At 32.2% G+C, this 18420-nt stretch overlaps 1 protein-coding gene and 1 long non-coding RNA gene across 4 annotated transcripts in view; one reads left to right on the top strand and one right to left on the bottom strand.

The window, feature by feature from the left end:
• Window positions 1–18420, top strand: part of N (neurogenic locus Notch protein) — a 135478-nt gene that overhangs the window by 17303 nt on the left and 99755 nt on the right. The gene's annotated exons all lie outside the window — the stretch shown is intronic.
• LOC149909365 (uncharacterized) lies at window positions 3438–5028 on the bottom strand. 2 transcript variants are annotated; one of them, XR_016458291.1, is made up of 2 exons: window positions 4754–5028; window positions 3438–4674 (listed from the first exon to the last, which is right to left on the bottom strand). It is a non-coding gene; the product is annotated as an uncharacterized LOC149909365 (long non-coding RNA). The 2 variants fall into 2 exon arrangements; XR_016458292.1 differs by having other exon boundaries at window positions 3438–4661.

The following is an 18420-nucleotide window of genomic DNA, read 5'->3' as shown; positions in this document are numbered from 1 at the left end:
TCTTCTCTTTCTTGGCAATTCTCGATCCCAGTGAGGATGGATTCTACCAATGTCAAGTTAAACCAATAACTTATTCGGTGTGTTATTGTACTAAAAACACCTATTTTGAAGATTTTACGCTAAGTTCCGACAGTTTAAGATGTGATCTTGGAAATATTGTAATAAAGATTAATTTTATTGGCGTAATCACACAACCCATTATTTTATTACTAGAAAAGTTATTTGATATAAATAGCGACGCAAAAGGGCAAAGTTTCAATAGATAGTTCAATCATGGTATAATTTTCTCGTCATCTATTATTGTTGTAAAGGGCAAATGGGATGTCAGATGACGGCTGTGGACGGGTAAAAGTAATCACGATGTTTTCTGCGAAGACTGGTGAATAATATGGTTATTTGATTGTTTTATTATGGGTGAAATATAAAATACTTTTTTACAATATCAATTTTAAAGTATCTTAAATGGAGATGTCTATTTATAGGAAGAACATACGATTTTCAATAGTTTAAGTAACTTTAATAAAATATCAGAATAATAGACACTTATCTTATATATAAAATTCTCGTGTCACAATGTTAGTCTGCAATCTGCATACTCCTCCGAAACGGGTGGACCGATTCTCATGAAATTTTCTGTGCATATCCAACCATAGGCCAACATCTATTTTTCATATGTACCACGGGCGAAGCCGGGGCGGACCGCTAGTAGACTATAAAATGGTTCTATAATTGATAACATTTATTTTACTTCTTTCTTGTCTCCTTTTTCTCTGACCGAATGCCAATTTCAGGTTGTAATACAGAACTTTTGCTGCCTAGGTATAGGTAGAACTTATAGATATACACTTGTATAGTTTAAATTACGGAGAATTTACCTGAATAAAAGATACTACAACTATTCCGTGTAACAAGATATTATGTACGAAAACAAAGGTAATTAGGTATATTTATAGTTTCTCCGCGAGCCCAGGCCAATCTAATTGTCCCTTTGTAACAATGGTCTTCCTTATTTGGTGATTATCTAGAACAATTAACATGGTTCTGCAGTGCTTTACCGGTTTTAATCTTATCAGTATTGTTAGTATTTTCGTTTGTAAATAAATGCTATTTCGATGAAGGGTTTAAGAGCTTTGTTATTTTTTCAAGATTATCTACTCTTTAAAATATTAAATTTGAGCTTATAGTTTTCTCTGGTTTGTCTTTGAAAGTAGATATTATTGGTATAATAATCAAAATTACCAGCATAGGGTAGCATGTTTGCTTTCTTTGTATCTTACCGAAAATCTTATAGCGTATCATTTGATTATGTAGATGCCTTTTCAACGTTTAAAAATATATGTATATGCTATATTTTGTATTTAATAATCTATTTAGTATTTACATGTCCGATCTTAGCCAAAACAAATTAATTTTTGCATGAAACCAACCATGGAAAAATGTCACTTCATACTTACATCCATACAAACGCCATTTCGATCATCAAAAGAATAGTTTTGAAAAGCTAGCCATGATTAGAGACGAAAATATGTTATTCTTACGGCCACGCTTGAGCGGCCATACCAGACCCTTGTGACGTCACCGGCAGCTGCACCAACGAACATCGGACCTCTCGCTCGCCCCAGCGGTCTTCCCTCTCTCTCTGTACCACGTGAATCGATTGCGCGCACGCATTTCTTTTATGCACTTTTCTATGGAATAAACAATATTTTTAATATTTTCTACTTCTGTATGCTCTTTTTAAGTTATAAGTAAACGGTTTTTAAAACTGCATTTAGTCCAAATAAATGCAGTTTTAAAAACCGTTTACTAAACTTGTTTTATAACCGTTTTTATCTTGGAAATATATTATTGTCAGTTATTTACATATTTGTTTTTAAATGATTGAAACTTCACAATTAGTAACCAAAGTAGGTATTTATGTGTATTTTAAATGGACCATCTCCTAAATAGATATATACTTTAGAGATTGCATTTCTTTTATGCACTTTTCTATGGAATAAACAATATTTTTAATATTTTCTACTTCTGTATGCTCTTTTTAAGTTATAAGTAAACGGTTTTTAAAACTGCATTTAGTCCAAACTCCAAATAAATGCAGTTTTAAAAACCGTTTACTGAACTTGTTTTATAACCGTTTTTATCTTGGAAATATATTATTGTCAGTTATTTACATATTTGTTTTTAAATGATTGAAACTTCACAATTAGTAATCAAAGTAGGTATTTATATGTATTTTAAATAGACCATCTCCTAAATAGATATGCTTAAGAGATTTTTACATAAATTATTTATATGCACCGTTTTATTTTAATGTCAAATCTAATCACTTGATTACTAATAGCATTATAGTGTAATAAACTTATATATATTTATTTATGTATCTCTAGCACGTCTAGCAAAACCAATAAATCAATAAAAAAGAGAAACAACATTCTCTGAAACGATTTTAGAGGTTATATTTGTCATAATATTTGTAATATTTGTTATTAAATATGACGATGAATATGATATTTTGAGGAGCGAACAAACTTATATCCTGATTCCTGACACAACCTAACTCTAACCAACCAACTTATAGTGCTTAATTTTACTAGCTAAGTACAGATAATATCACTATCACTACACAGTATAAAACAAAGTCGCTTTCTCTGTCCCTATGTCCCTATGTATGCTTAAATCTTTAAAACTACGCAACGGATTTTGATGCGGTTTTTTTAATAGATAGAGTGATTCAAGAGGAAGGTTTTAGTATATAATTTATTATGTTTTAGACAAAGCGGGCGAAGCCGCGGGCGGAAAGCTAGTAATTCTATATTCTACAGATAATACAGAATTATATTATCTGTCTAGCGTTAAGCCTCATTAATTAAGCTGATTAACGTGGATTCGAGAGACCGTTACAAAACTGGCCCAACTCGTTACATTTTAATATTATGTACATAATTAGGCGACATTAGACTGTGAACACTCAATCTTGGAACGGAAGCTTTTTTAATAGTATATAAAAATGAGAATGGGAGAAATTTCTAGATAGAATTTACAAATATGTACGTTGAATTTCTTTAGAATAGTGTTGTAATATCGTATCTATTGGTATCGATATCGAGAAAAATACATGTATTTTTCTCGATATCGGTGCGATTTTTATATTATGTATAATATAAAAATCGCACCTCGCAGATGTAGAAATAATTATCATTGAATATAGACTTCGGTAGACGCCAAAAAAATTACTTTCATATCTTATGTAAGATATTGCATCTGTGCGAAAAAAATTCGATCATACTTGATGCTAACCATTCAACTGTTTACACACAATCATCTTCTAATGGGGAAAAAACAATACTGTAAGCAAAAATTCTGGACAATATTTAAGCGCAAATCAACATGACAATACAATCAATAAAAAAAGAACAGTTTGAACACGTGGCTTGATAACGTAATGGCACCGAATTCCGACCACTGATTGATACGGCTAAATGAATCCTTTAAAAGATAAATTAAATACTCTAGAGGTCATAAGAAAAAATGATATTATGAAAGATTACGAACTTATATTTTAAAATATGCACATAATTGTATTTCATAATGGCTTTTTATTACTTAAATTTGGATTTTAACTGTCACGACTGGAAATTAACTGAAAGCACCATTTTCCGACCGACTGAGTACAAATACACGTGTTTCCGACCACTGAGTAGCTAGATTCCGACCAGCCAAATATTTTCTACTAAAATCAACTTTATGACAATAGAAATACAATGGAAATTCGTAAAAACCCGTTTCGTCTTTTCACTGCATCACGCGTGGACCGATTTCGATAATTCTTTTTTTATTATATTACTTGAAGTACGAGGATGGTTCTTATGGAGAGATATTTTAAATATGTACCACGGGCGAAGCCGGGGCGGACCGCTAGTTTTAATTAATATTTGAGCATTTATTATAATAACAAAAACTAACTCTATGTTAGACTGTAGTAGTTCACTGGTCATCCACACTAATTTAGAATGTCCCATTGACTACTTTGCCCAATTCTAAAATCCATTTCACCAAAAGTATTATTTCAGCTAATGAGAATAATTATACTTCAGCCTCTTTTTTATCACTCATGATGATGACCTGAAATAAACGCATGCAATTTCACTCAAGCACAGCGCAAGCAAAAGCAACCCAGTTGGACGGAAACAGGGAAATATATCGCACCTAGATTCCGACCAAACCTACATTTGCGTAATAAAGCCTCTAAACCGAAATTGATATGCATTTTTAGTTCATTTCTATTTCATATGTACACTTATAAAGATCTCACAATTTCGTAGTTATGCAATTATGTGTCATAAACGTAAAATATAGGGTTTTTAAACCAGACCGGTCTTTGTAAATGAATAACAAAAAAATCAAAAAAGAGTGTCAGTTAAAACGAATATTACAAATAATCCATTAAAGTTAGCATTGGTCGCATACAGGTGTTGTATGTAAGCATAGCGTTTAGAATAAATAACTTAATACGAAACCTCCACAAAACAACATGCATAATAGAAAATTACCTTCTTTTAAAAAGTGCGAAATTCCTTTTACCGACCGATTCGGTCGGATTTCGGAATGTTGTTATTTTGACAAGCTCCTCATTCCGTCCATAATTATTTGCCCAAAAAAACCTATAAAAACACGCTATCTTGGCATGTATATTTTAAAATTAATAATTTAAAACACCAATAAAACGTTTAAAGTAAATTAACCACAAACTTACCAGAGTATTTAGCGTAAAAATCCAAATGTTTATTTTCACCGTTTTATGTTTTTTTCGCATTCAATCCAATACAAACTACACCCTCGCCTAGCTTTTCTTGGATTGACGAAATGTCGGTTAAAATTTGAAACCCAATTTTGGACAGATGACGTACGATAAGTGATTGGATCGAAAGCCTTCAGTTTCACGAATGTCGCGCGTATTTTAAACGTTTTATCAAATAAAAATCAAAATGGTCGGATAGAGGAGGCTAGTCGGAAACCGGTGCCGTTACGTTATCGTCTAATACCTTGACCGCTCGGAAGTAAGCTACAATTGGAGACGCAAATACGATTCTCGACGCGCTAGAAAAGGACAGACTGACGAACTTCAGACTGGACGATGTATGGATAGAATTTTATAACAAGATAATGCCTGTAGCTTGCGTTGCACCGTACACTAATCCAAACCTCCCCTCGGCAAATGTATTTGTTAAAAGGCTAACAAAAAAACAAATGAAAAAATCGGATGCACACGTGGATCACACAGCCTATAGAAATATCACGTTTGAACATTGAACCCTTTGCTGTATGTATTAGAGTCTGATTTCATGTAATTAATCTTTTGTGTGTAGTTCTAACAGATTTTATGAAAAAAAAGACATATGTTACGTGTGTATGATGTAGTCGACAACTTTAAGTAGAAAACTCTAACATAAATGAACAACATTTAAAAGCTGTAAGGGTCAAAAAAATATTAAATAACCCAATATTTTTCTCAGGGACATAATAAGACTTATAATTAATCAAAATTAAATTAAAAGTATGAAAACAAAACTTGAAATGTTTCCCGCGTTTTTACAACACGTGTGAGTTCTCATTTCGAATATAACGGAAATGCGACCCTTCCAATTGGTTTATAATTAGGATCAATAGGGATCTTCTTTTTTATCTAATGTCCTTATAATATTATCTGTATAATATACATATAGTTTGTTCACATATATGTTTAACAAATTACACAGCTGTAAAATATAAATTCTTAAGACTACATCGCGAAAATCCTATTTAAAACAATATAATTTCAATTAAAATCAAGCCGAATTAAACATTCCTGTATGATTACATAATATTATAGCATAGTGTATGTTTAAACTTTATAATAAATGAAAACCATGTGGTGATCGCGACATTACGCGAGGTACCACAAAATAGCGGATGTATGATGAATTTCAAATGGGATCGGGATGTAGGTGGGATTAGATGGGATCGCTTCATACCACATGGTAATAGTGTAATCTTCAATGTTTTTGTATGTGATGTTTTTAGTTAAAAATTAATGTTTAAAGTAAAACTTACGATAGTTAAATCAGAATAAAGCTATATTTTCTAATAAGAAAATAATGAGGTATATCGTTGCATATCGAAATTTTTTTTTGTTTGTGTCCTCAAAACTTTTGAGTTAGTAAACCGATTTTGATAATTCTTTTTTTTAATTGAAAGCTAGTGCCTGTCAGCTAGTCCGATTAAACTTTTGTCTAGTTCTGACAATTTGAAAGCGGTATATTTTTTTGTTGAAAATCAATTATGTAATTGACATTAGTTACTAAGAGCTACAAATATGCAGTAAAAACAAATAAAACACATTTAGATCTTCAAACAAGATATGGATTTATAAATTCGATAATTATTATCAATGCATAACTTCATTTAGGTAATGATGAGACATCACGCTGCGCAGGCGCCGCGCCCGCGCCGCCACTGTCATGGCTTATGGGTTAATTTAATATTCAAATAAATACGAAATTAATTAGTTGTCTTTACGCTTAATTGTTATTTATTTTAGAGGATAGTGTATTTAAGAGAAGACGGATTCTTGTTTCATTGCGATGAATTAAAATAGGTATGTACTTAACTACTTAGTAATAATTTTTTAATTTTTTTTTTGTTTTTGTCTTATTTTGAACTTGGTATTCATTAATAAAAAGTGAAGATATGTTTTTAAAGATAAACTGGAAAACTGATTGAAACGTATTCTCCATTCTATACAATTTGTATAGAATGGAGAATACGTTTCAATCAGTTACATACAATTTGCATAGAATGGAGAATACGTTTCAATCAGTTTTCCAGTTTATCTTTAAAAACATATCTTCACTTTTTATTAAAACCAAACCACTAAAAAAAATATTTTTAAACATTTTTTTAAAATTATAAATGTAATTTGTATAATTTATCTTAATAACAGCTAAGTAGTAGCCTTTTATGAATAAAATGAAAAAAAAAAATGAAAAATATACATACGACACTGAATTATTCGTATAAAACATCAAATTTTGTTAACCATAGTATAACAAAAACCGTTTACTGACCCTATATTATACACGCATGTTACGTATACGTACATATAAAATGTAACACATGGGCATTGCCAGATGTGTACCACTTGAGGGGCTGGGAACCGTGGATTGTGATATACCGACAGTTCAATCTTTTTATGTATAGATCGATATCCAGGATGGTTTCGTATAAATTCGAGAAATTGTTTAAATAAATGATAGTTAAGTAGTTATACCTAATTGCCATATGGATCTTATACCTATGGAAATTACAACGGTTTATGAAATAGTCATAACTCATAGGTAATGTGAATACCAATTTGTTACGAATTACATTAGAAATTAATTAATAATCTACTACTATTACTAAAAAGTACGAACCATAAAAATTGACATGCCAAACAAAGAGTAGAGTGCGTTTCACGAAAGAGTTCCTCTGCCGTTATGTTGGCTTACCTGACTGTCAAAAACGAAAATATTTTTTTTTAATCAAAAATGACAGAGAAAATATTCTCCTTTCTAGGCAGCCGACCCCGTAAGATACGGGATAAGGCTAGGAAGAAAGGAGAATATTTTCTCTGTCATTTTTGATTAAAAAAAATATTTTCGTTTTTGACAGTCAGGTATGCCAACATAACGGCAGGGGAACTCTTACGTGAAACGCACTCTACAAAAAACACTTGAAACAATTACTACTAACCATAGAAATCTAAATAACAAGACACTAGAAGTCGTAAGCGCGCGTGACCTTGTCGCCACTCAGGTGACTTTCACAACACCAGCGTGTTCGTCACTGTTCAGTTGCTCTGGAGACGTATGTGTATAAACATGGTGTGTTTCAGCATATCCCATTGCGGAAATTCTTCCACAAGTTGTAATTATACTAATAAGTAAAGGAATAATATTTCATCGGTAAATATTTCTTTTTTAGAAATAATGCCGTTTTTCCTTAAAATTATAGAATATTTACAAGTATTACGAGTGTCACCATAGTAATCGAAATAACAATGAATGACACAGTCTACCATTCTTATTATCACGTTTAACACAAATTTCAACCTTATTTCTATGAGTTTATGTTCAAAGTTATATCATTGAAAATTGACAACTTCTGTTGTAGAAAAGCCGAATTTTTTCGTATTGGAACAAAAAGAAACAAAACGTCTCATAAACTTAGGGATGTTATTCTAAAATAAACCGTAAATTCGTGCGTTAGGATACATATTAAAAAGCTTAATTTAATATTTAAGTTAGTTTTCACTAAAATCAAGCTGTCCAATAAAAGGCATAGTTTACTTGTGTGTACTGTTTAGCTATCGGTTTAAATGTGTTGATTTTGGCGACAGCGGTTTTCATATGAATTATGACATTATAGCACTTCTATGTGTCTTGTTATTTAGATTTCTATGCTACTAACTATCATATTACACCTAGAATACCTACCTACAAATAATTTATCGAATTTACACGCATGAAGATTTGAATTGTGTATCAACTTTACTAAATAAAAATTCCACACTCATTTACACATGTTAATATATTTAAAAACCAATATAACGTTGGTATTATCCCTAAGTATTATCCTAAAAGCTTATTGACTTCAATCAGTTTGACATTATAACCTTACGTACATTTAAACGTCAAAAACTTGAAACTTTTCTTGATATTCAAATGAATTGAATTCAATTATATTAAATTATAAAGTTTATGTTGAGAATCGATGTCCCGTGGTTAGGATTTAAAGAGGATTGGGGATAAAGTTTTGAATTGGAGTTTCTTGCCGGTTCGTCTCCATAGATAGATACTGCTTTCCGATAAAATATTTAAGAAGTAGGTATCAACTCCATTTCCGTTGTTTTGACATATTTTGGAGTGACAAACACTTAAATTCTCACAAACTATAGTGACCACAAAAAACGGAATTAAAATACAGTCATTAACATATAAAAACAAAAGACTTTAAATAATGAAAATCAAACGCAAACCATCTCTAATAAAACATAAGTCTAATGAATTGCTGATAAAGTCCTACCTAACACTTAAGGTTATACTTCCAAACAATATCTTAGTGTATCTTATTGTAAACAACAGATAAGCTACACAGAATATGTCCCGAAGTAATTACTCGCTATAAATCTATTAAACCATTACGCCAAGGTCTGTTACTATAATAATTGATATTATTTCCATATTTTCACACGACCAAAGCGATCTGGTAGTTTAAATAAAACCAGTTCGACCTTCATGGTCGGAAACGACTTGCCCGTACTATAATCTGTGTTCAATCATTGACAAATTAACTATTTATATAGTTATATAACTATACTAGCTGTTACATGCAGCTTCACCCGCGTAGATATAGGAAATACCCATGGGAATGATTTTACCGAGCTTAAAATAACTCCTCAGGGGCCTTAGACAAAGTAACAATTAAAAAACGATAACGAAGTTAGAAAAGGAAAAATGTATGGGATTGACATTAGATAGACCACGTGATCTAACGCGGCGTATGTCAATCCCATACATTTTTGCCTTTTCTAACTTCGTTATCGTTTTTTAATTGTTACTTTGTCTAAGGCCCCTGGTCTCCTTACTAGGTACGTATTACATCAAAAAACAACAATGATATACCATAAAATCGTCTCCTTACGACGTAAAAGAAAGACAAGACAAACAAACACACAATCCCTTATAATATTTAAGTCCATGGGTTCGCGTTGTTTTTGCGTTTAAAGCTATAATGATATTCGATATCGTTTAAATAATTAATGGTAGTCTATCACGCTTAGAAATAAATTAGTATAAGTTCAAATCATTATATTATTGTCAATATAAAAACAACACAATACAATGTAAACCAAATAATATCTAGTAACGCGTTAAAACACCCTTAAAAGGCTCGACACTTCAAAATTACAACATTTTAGAAGAAAGCTTTCTCAAATAAAAATAAAACAATAAATCCAAACCATTGTCGCGATAAAACGTTCACTCACCTCTTTAAATATTAATATATTTAAAGCAAAAATGATATTTGCGTAGGAGCTTGTAAATAACGATAATATATGGGGTTGCTATGGAAATCCACATTACCATATCTAGTATCTGAAGCTGACAAATCGGAGTGGGAGACTTGTCTAGTATTTTTATTATCTATGTAAATTCTTGTAAACATTTATTCAGAAAAAAGGGGTAAATACGCTTTTTATAAGAAGCTGGTCTCTTGCCACGACGACGGGTCGAAATAAGAGATAGCCTTTGTGTCGATAGTTTAGGTACCTACCACAGACATGTATATTTTAGTAGACAACGCAAGTACCGCGATCTGTATGAAAACCAAGCGTGTCATATTTTTTGTACTGACCTTGACGCGTTATGACGTCACGAGCGCTTTTTAGTGATGGTAATTTCATTTTACGTTAAATCGATTAGGACGCCACTCGCGCGGCGATTCTAGTATCGTCCGTATCCCATCGTACTATCTTGTTCGCTTTACCCCGCGCCGCCTCCCAGCCCGCCCCGCGCCCGAGCCCGTCAGTACGATGATAGACTTTTCAATTTTTGTAAATAGGTACGCATTTCAAATGCCTAAGATTATGTTTTTAACAAAGAGCACACTAACCTCTTCATCAACTATCGTTTTCAGTATATCAATTGTCGGATAGGCTGTTTTTGTCAATAGTCGAAGCTTTTTTCCTTCAACAAAGCTGGCTTCATTAAAATGTTTAGAGCAAATTGTGCTATATTTTGTTGGAAACCAATCTTTATGTCCCGTTGCATCGATCCATTATTCTTTTATGTTCGGGTTACTTGGAAAACTGAAAAAACAAACATAGTCTAAGCAATAAGGAGTTTTCTTAAAAAACTCCCAAGATGACACTTTAACTAATGGCGTCCATGTCATAATATTTATTTTTAGTACCTTTGTATTAAAATACTTAAAAGTTCTAGGTCAAGTCGTATTAAATGACAAAAAAAATCTATGCCTTTTTTTCTGAAAAATTGCTCCTTCAAATTATCATTTTTCTGTCCGATTATAAAATCGATTAGAATCGAGAACTGTTGCATCAAATGAACATCACTAACCACAAAATTGGACAGAAAAATGAGAACAGAAAAATGAGAAGACGCTATTCATTGCTTGTTATCATACGACGCGATCTTTACCGTGCCAAGTAAAAGCCGCAATGTATTCCGAATCATTTCGTATGATTTGGTATCCGTGTTTGTCACGATCGTTTTCCACAGATATTCTTTATTTAATTTTAAAATAAATAGTGCATATTCTGATTAGAAAATTACTTACCGGTGGAAGGAAACATCTCTGCTAACTCAGCCACTCACAGCTGTGGAGTTTCTACAGTTTATAACGGCGCAATTCGGCATTTTACTTTATTCAGCTTCACGTCTTTCCTTGGCGAACTGTAAGCGCGGACTGAGTGTAGGCCAGCGTCAAGTAAGTTTCATAAACTTAGTTTGGACACGGGAAGTACGTACACTCGCTTAGTCTATCTTGATACATGTCTGTGGTACCTACCTACTACCTGATCTTAAAATTACGAAATTTACACAAAAATAATTATTTTTGGCAGTTTCATTTCAATGAATCTTATAGAATTGTTATGTATTGTTGTTGTATTGTTATGTTATGTACTTACTCTAGAAATATGTAGTAGTTTTTAGCAGTGGTTTGATTTCACGTAAATCCGCTGGGCATTACTTGTTTAATATGTAATTAGTGCAGTTTCACTCGATTTAAGTAAATATCTCACACGATTAACAATGGGATCGCAAAGGTCTTAGTTCATCGAAACAAGAGATCTGGCGAGTACAATGTTATCTAGTAATTAAATACAATGCCTAAGCTATACCTGTGCATAAATATACGTACCTGGATAGCCCAGTTCGTAGTAAGAACTACTGCAGAACTGCGAACTAATGAAGTTTAGTAGTTCGGATTATTTTGGTACAGAGTAACTACCTATGAATGTCAACAATTGTCTTTTTTCTTCTTTTTAAGAAAACTTTCTTAGCGTTTAGATGTTTATCCATACTAATATTATAAATGCGAAAGTAACTCTGTCTGTCTGTCTGTTACTCAATCACGCCTTAACTACTGAACCAATTTGCATGAAATTTGGTATAGAGATATTTTGATACCCGAGAAAGGACATAGGCTACTTTTTATCCCGGGAAAATGACGCAATCCCGGAAATCCCACGGGAACGGGTTTTTCTTTGACTGCACGGGCGAAGCCGCGGGCGGAAACCTAGTACTTTATATAGGTGTATATAGACATACAATACGGTATGTTTAGGATATTTATAAGTTGTTAAATTTTAATAGAATAAACTATCTTCAGAATGACAATATAGCGATGGGAAAATGCAAGCTTTTTCTAAAAGGACATCTTTCTGGGTGGTCGGGACTTAAGTATATCTAAATGGTAAGTTCATAATTAGGATAGTTAAATTTTATTTCAGTACTAACAAAAACTACTTAAAAATGTAAATTAAGAGTTATCTTAATTATCAACTAATGATGTATCTTAATAATTATCTATACATATAATAAAATCGTAGGAAAGTCAAAACTGTACATTGAATATTTTTTTAAAAGAATACTTGATCCATGATCTATAATCGATATAGAAGCCAAAAATATAGTTTTTAGAATTTTTGTCTGTTTGTCGGTTTGTCTGTTTGTCTGTTTGTCTGTATGTATTTCCGGGCTAATCTCAGAAAGTACTGCATAGATTTACTTCAAATTTTGCATGAATATTCCTAAGAGGTCGGGTGAGGATAGTTTAAACATATTATCATGATATCACCTTCGCGGGAGGAGCTGTGAACCTTTATTTTTCTTACATATTCCGTGTACTACGACAGCGTACAATCTAAAGACTCATGTTTAAATGTTGGTTTCGAGTAAGCCATGCTATTATCTAGCTTTACAAAATAAAAACTATGTCATTTACGTAATTTGGGCAGAGAAACAGTTTAATGAATTTATTAGTATAAAGACAAATTTGAAACAGCGCCATCTATGAGATTTCGTAAAAATCAAATCAATTTACATGTTATCACTACTGAACAACTGTTGAAAATTAATAATTTAAATATAATCATGTTATTTATTTAACTCTTTAACCCATATCTTCCCTTCCCTATAAGGTGCGCTTATATTTCGTGTGAATATACTACATTTTTAAAAGTGAGGGTAGATGTTTATTATTTTAAGTCAAACTAGACACCATTACAATTAATCTAATATTGATTGTGTTCATTGGTTACATTTTTAATCTTCGTGTTTTATAAATTTATAAAGAATAGAAAAAATTCGATCACGAGGCGGGACTCGAACCCACATAATTTCGTGATCGAATGTTTCTATTCTTTATAAATTTATTATTTATAAATTTATATTTATAAAGCATTTGAATAAATAAATAAATAAGTAAAATTAAAATAAATGTCATAAAACCAAAAATATCAAATTCAATCTTCGTGTTTTGTGAATTTTCACCATGCGTTCCCACAAAAGGTAAGTTGTTACTTTTATAGGTATTTATTTTTATAATGATAGCAATTCATGTTTTTTATTGGTTTTATAATGGTTTTATATTACACTTTTAGAATGAAATAATAAAATGATGAATTCTTTTTGACTTTTACAAGATTTTGAGGTGCGTTGGGAACAGTAGTTTGTTGATAAAATTTTATTTGTAAGTAGCTTTTTTTATTGATTTACAATTATTAACGTTTGATTTTTTATTAACAGATTCAATGTTCATAAAATTATATCGCCTTTGGAAGACTATTTCTGCTGACAATTTTACAACACCACTTGAAAATTGATGATTTGATGATGAAGATAGTGGCAGCAAGGATTAAGTGGAAATTAGTAATCCGCTTCGTCAATTTTTGACTGAAGTTAATGTCCAACGTATGGTTCAATCATTGGAAGTATCTCGGGTAATTTTGGAGGATATTTTTCAGGAAGGAGAGGAGGGGCAGCCAACCACATATCAAACTACTACGTTTTGATTTTTATTCTGACTTTGCTGTTATCTGATTATAATATTTATCGTTATGGCTATCGAGGTACCGACCGTACTGGGATGAGAGTACATGATATTATACCTACTCATCATCCAGGATTGCTTAGAGCATTTTCACACTGAAAAAGATGTTTTCTTTGAATCGTAGTTGCTTCATTTATTTATTTTTAATCATTTTACATAATATGTTTTATATTTGCCCATTTTCATTATATTTTATAAATAAAATGGAACCAACATAACTTTGTTGTGTAGGTATCATTTCTCTATTAATAATCCGTAGGCATATTTTCCGAGCACCCCATTTAAGGTGCGGTCCTGAAATTATAAAAAGTTAATGTATACTTTTGCCTAATATAAGCTCAAGATCATTTTTAGATAAAAATAACAAAAAGAACTTATTTATTAAAATTTAGTAGATAAAAGAAATTATGTTACGATTTTATAAGAAAACACAGTATATTTATTAGGCGGCGGTGATCTCTTCCAGGCAAAAGATATTCATCAGCTCAATAAAATTGAATAGTTGTTGTTAGTTATTCTTTAAATTCACTGATTGTAATGAGCATTTCCGCATGCAAGTTGTATCGTAGTTTAGATGATATATCATAGTTTTGACACATTACAGTTCCAACAAAACCCTCAAATTTTTGAGCAGAGTTGAGCAAGATAATTTAAAAAATGTGCTGTGTTAAGTATTATAGAAAAGGTTAGTTCGTTGATAATTATCATTTCTTCATCATTTACATGGGTGTTGTTAAATGTTAGTAAAAATAAACTTTGACTGTTAATACTTTTGTTCAGTATTTACCTGTATGATTATTGCTTGGTAATTAATATGTATATTTTCATGTCGTATAGCTAATTATAAACATAAGTGTGATGTGAAACTAGCTGGATTTATTTTTACACACTCACAGCCATATATTTTATATTAAAATAGTGTAAATCATAATATTTTTTCACAATTAAAAATATTTCCTTTTTTCTGATGGTGTTGGCATCGAATTAAACCGCGCTGTCGTTTCGTTCACTAAAAGTGATGTTATGAGGACCGAATATGTAGCCGCCTCAACTTACGGAAACGAGAGTAACCTGCGTTGTCTGTTAGTTATTGTATAGTCGAATTTAACGTTACATGGAAATTGGAATCTAAATATATTATGTATACTTAGGTATATTAAATCTGTACATGAAATATATTTCCTAAATAACTATCACGGGGTGATAAGGGATCGACACTGATGCCAAAGAAGCAAACAGTAAAATTTTTGTCCGTATAACCGGTATAGAAACAAAAACTACTCGACGGATTTAAACGAAACTTGGTACAATTATTTTTCATATTCCTGAGCAGAGCAGTAACTCCATTTTTAAGCTTTCGTCGCGTGTGCAACCTTAATGGTTAAAGCTACACAGAAATCATGTATGAAAGAAATGTTCTCCTTATTATATAAAAAATATCTCCCGACATCATAAATGTCTATCTTTTATGGTTGACTCACAATAACACGTGTAACTTCCGATAGCTTAGGAGTTCGAAGCTTTCTGATTATATTTGTCTATAACACTCTCAGTCCGTTTTAACTCAATTTTTATTTTCATGCATCAGTGCCACCTAAAAAATCTTTATCTCGAAATTCGAGCAAAGCTAAGAAAATGAGAAATAAGAGTTCTCAAGAATCGTTAGAGGTATACTCTAGGCCGAAAACAACACGTGTTATGCCGAGAACCTGAAACCGCTTCACAACGAGAATTGCGGCTCACAGCTGACCGCGAACGGCATGTACTATCCCATGAGACCGAAACCTTCACTGAGAGGGTATAACGTCTCACAGCTGATCACGGCCGTCACATTTTATCTCGAGAATCTGAAACTTTTACTCAATATGAAGACCGTTTGACAAATGATAGGGTGCACCATAATATTATTCGATCTCTTGAAGATGAACATGAGCATAAGCAATGACTAGAGTAGGGACGCGAATATTACAATTAATTGAGACAAAAGCGATTATTAAGTTTGTTTAATGAAAGATTAAGAATTGAAACTATTCGGTCTCTGGAAACGGACGAATAGCGAGAGGCCCTCTTACTGCAGACAGATTTCGCATAGTCTTAATGACTTAGAGGTAAACATAGAAGATCAATCTACGAATTCGGTGGTGGGGTCCGACAAATATAAAAGTGGGTTTTCTTATAACCTCACAATTGATTACAGATCATCTTCTGTATAGGCGATATTAACGTAGTACGTTATTTTTGTAATGCTTTAAAGTGGAGTAAGGAGTCGGCTTTCGTTTGAAGATACACCGGAACCTTTGAAATCACTACTTTTAGAGGAACATGACGTGCAATCTAAACAGTTCTTAGACAATATTCGCTCTTATAGTAGTGCGTTTCAAATGATCCTTTGGTGCTCAACAATTATCAGAAGGTCCTTTCATGCTTACTTTTAAGATACAAGGTCAAGTTTACCATTTGATAGGATCCCTTTTGCCTGAAGGCCAACCTAAGTTTCTTCACTACATAGTATAAAACAAAGTCGCTTTCCCTGTCCCTATGTCCCTATGTCCCTATGTCCCTATGTCCCTTTGTACGCTTAAACCTTTGAAACTACGCAACGGATTTTGATGTGGTTTTTTTTAATAGATAGAGTGATTCAAGAGGAAGGTTTATATGTATAATAACATCCATTAAATAGTGGAGAAGTACTGTTATTTTTGAGGTTTCTAATGTGATGTCGTAAAAAATTAAATTTTTTCCGCCTAAATTGCAAACGCAGGCTGAACCCTACGAGTTTTATCAAAATAATGTACTAAGTATTATACACATTGAAAAGGTCTACAGAAAAGTCCGCGATGGTATATGTCTATCTCTTATGGATAACCCACAATAACTTTTTTTTGTCATTTACTTTTTACGACAAATAATGGCTAATTTTCGATGCGATTTTAACCAATACAGCATTAATCCTTAACCAATTAAATACCTTGAATACATTGTTCATTTAATATAGATCTATATGGCCCTTTACACCGTATGATTTAAGTGAATATTTTCGAAGATATTACAGATTTAAAAATTGCGGGACGTAGCGTTTGCAGCGCTACAGGCCGGCCGCCCGGCTATCTATTTTATACCCGTGCGAAGCCGGAGCGGGACGCTATGTTTTTATATACAACGTTCACAGTTTTTCTGTAGTGTATTTAGTATCAGCATTGCACCCGTGCGAAGCCGGGGCGGGTCGCTAGTTGATAATGTAATTGTTATTAGATAGTGAAGAACCGTGTTTTATGTTCCATATTGTTAAAGGATTCCTTTCTTCAAAGACTGTTAAGTTTTTATTTTCTAGAGTTGGATGTTTAGATTTTAGCATCAAAATTTTGTAAACATTTAAACTTTTTGGAACATAATTCTGCATTTTATTGTTTCATGATTTTAATCACATCTACTTCGTTCGGTTGTTACCATTAAAATCTATATTGGTTTCTTAATCATTACGTAGTTTTATCTACTTATCCGTATATTATAAAGCTTAAGAGTTTGTTTGCTTGAACACGCTAATCTTAGGAACCACTGGTCCAATTTGAAAAATTATTGATCACGCTAATACCAATAGGAGCGGAGAAATGTAAAACCGCGGGGCACGGCTCGGTAAATAATAAAAGATAGAAAAGCAAGAGTGAATAATAGTTATTACACGCTTTATATTAGCTTCACCTGTATGTTTGTTTGTTTGTAACCGACTTCTTTGGGCGCGATTTTGACCCACTTTAAACGGCCAGATTTCGTTCAAACTTTGTAGATTTATTGAGGACCGATGACTAACTAATTTGATAAAATTTTCTATTTTTTAGTTCGGTTTTCTATAAAAAGCGTGTTTTTTAGTTTTTTAAACTATTATTATTATTTTCCAATACGAAGACGGAAATATACAACCACGTAAGTTTAGTTATATAAAGCGAACAGACTGGAGTTTTTGTTGAGTGAAACTCACACCGACCTTATAAGGGTTAACTTGAGCTATTAAAACTGAATTATGTGCTCCTTATGTGTAACTTCTAGTTGTGAGAATAGATTTATTGTGAAAATGATGTACCGTCAGCAATGAGATCTTCATTAATTAATAGTTTTATCGTAATATATTCGCTTCAGCGGTAGGTATGTTTGTACGTAACCGACTCCTTTAGTTTTGAAGGAACAGACTTGGCTCTCATTTTGTACACTTATCAAGGATAGGTATATGTATGTACATTAATTTCATATTATTAGAGCGTGCTATTTTTA

Source organism: Colias eurytheme, chromosome 3 (assembly GCF_061535395.1).
Source record: "Colias eurytheme isolate Ceu_HAF_F1 chromosome 3, ilColEury1 Martin Lab GWU primary, whole genome shotgun sequence".
In the NCBI taxonomy this organism is placed as follows: Eukaryota; Metazoa; Arthropoda; class Insecta; order Lepidoptera; family Pieridae; genus Colias; species Colias eurytheme.
This window is presented reverse-complemented; position numbering and strand designations above follow the sequence as displayed.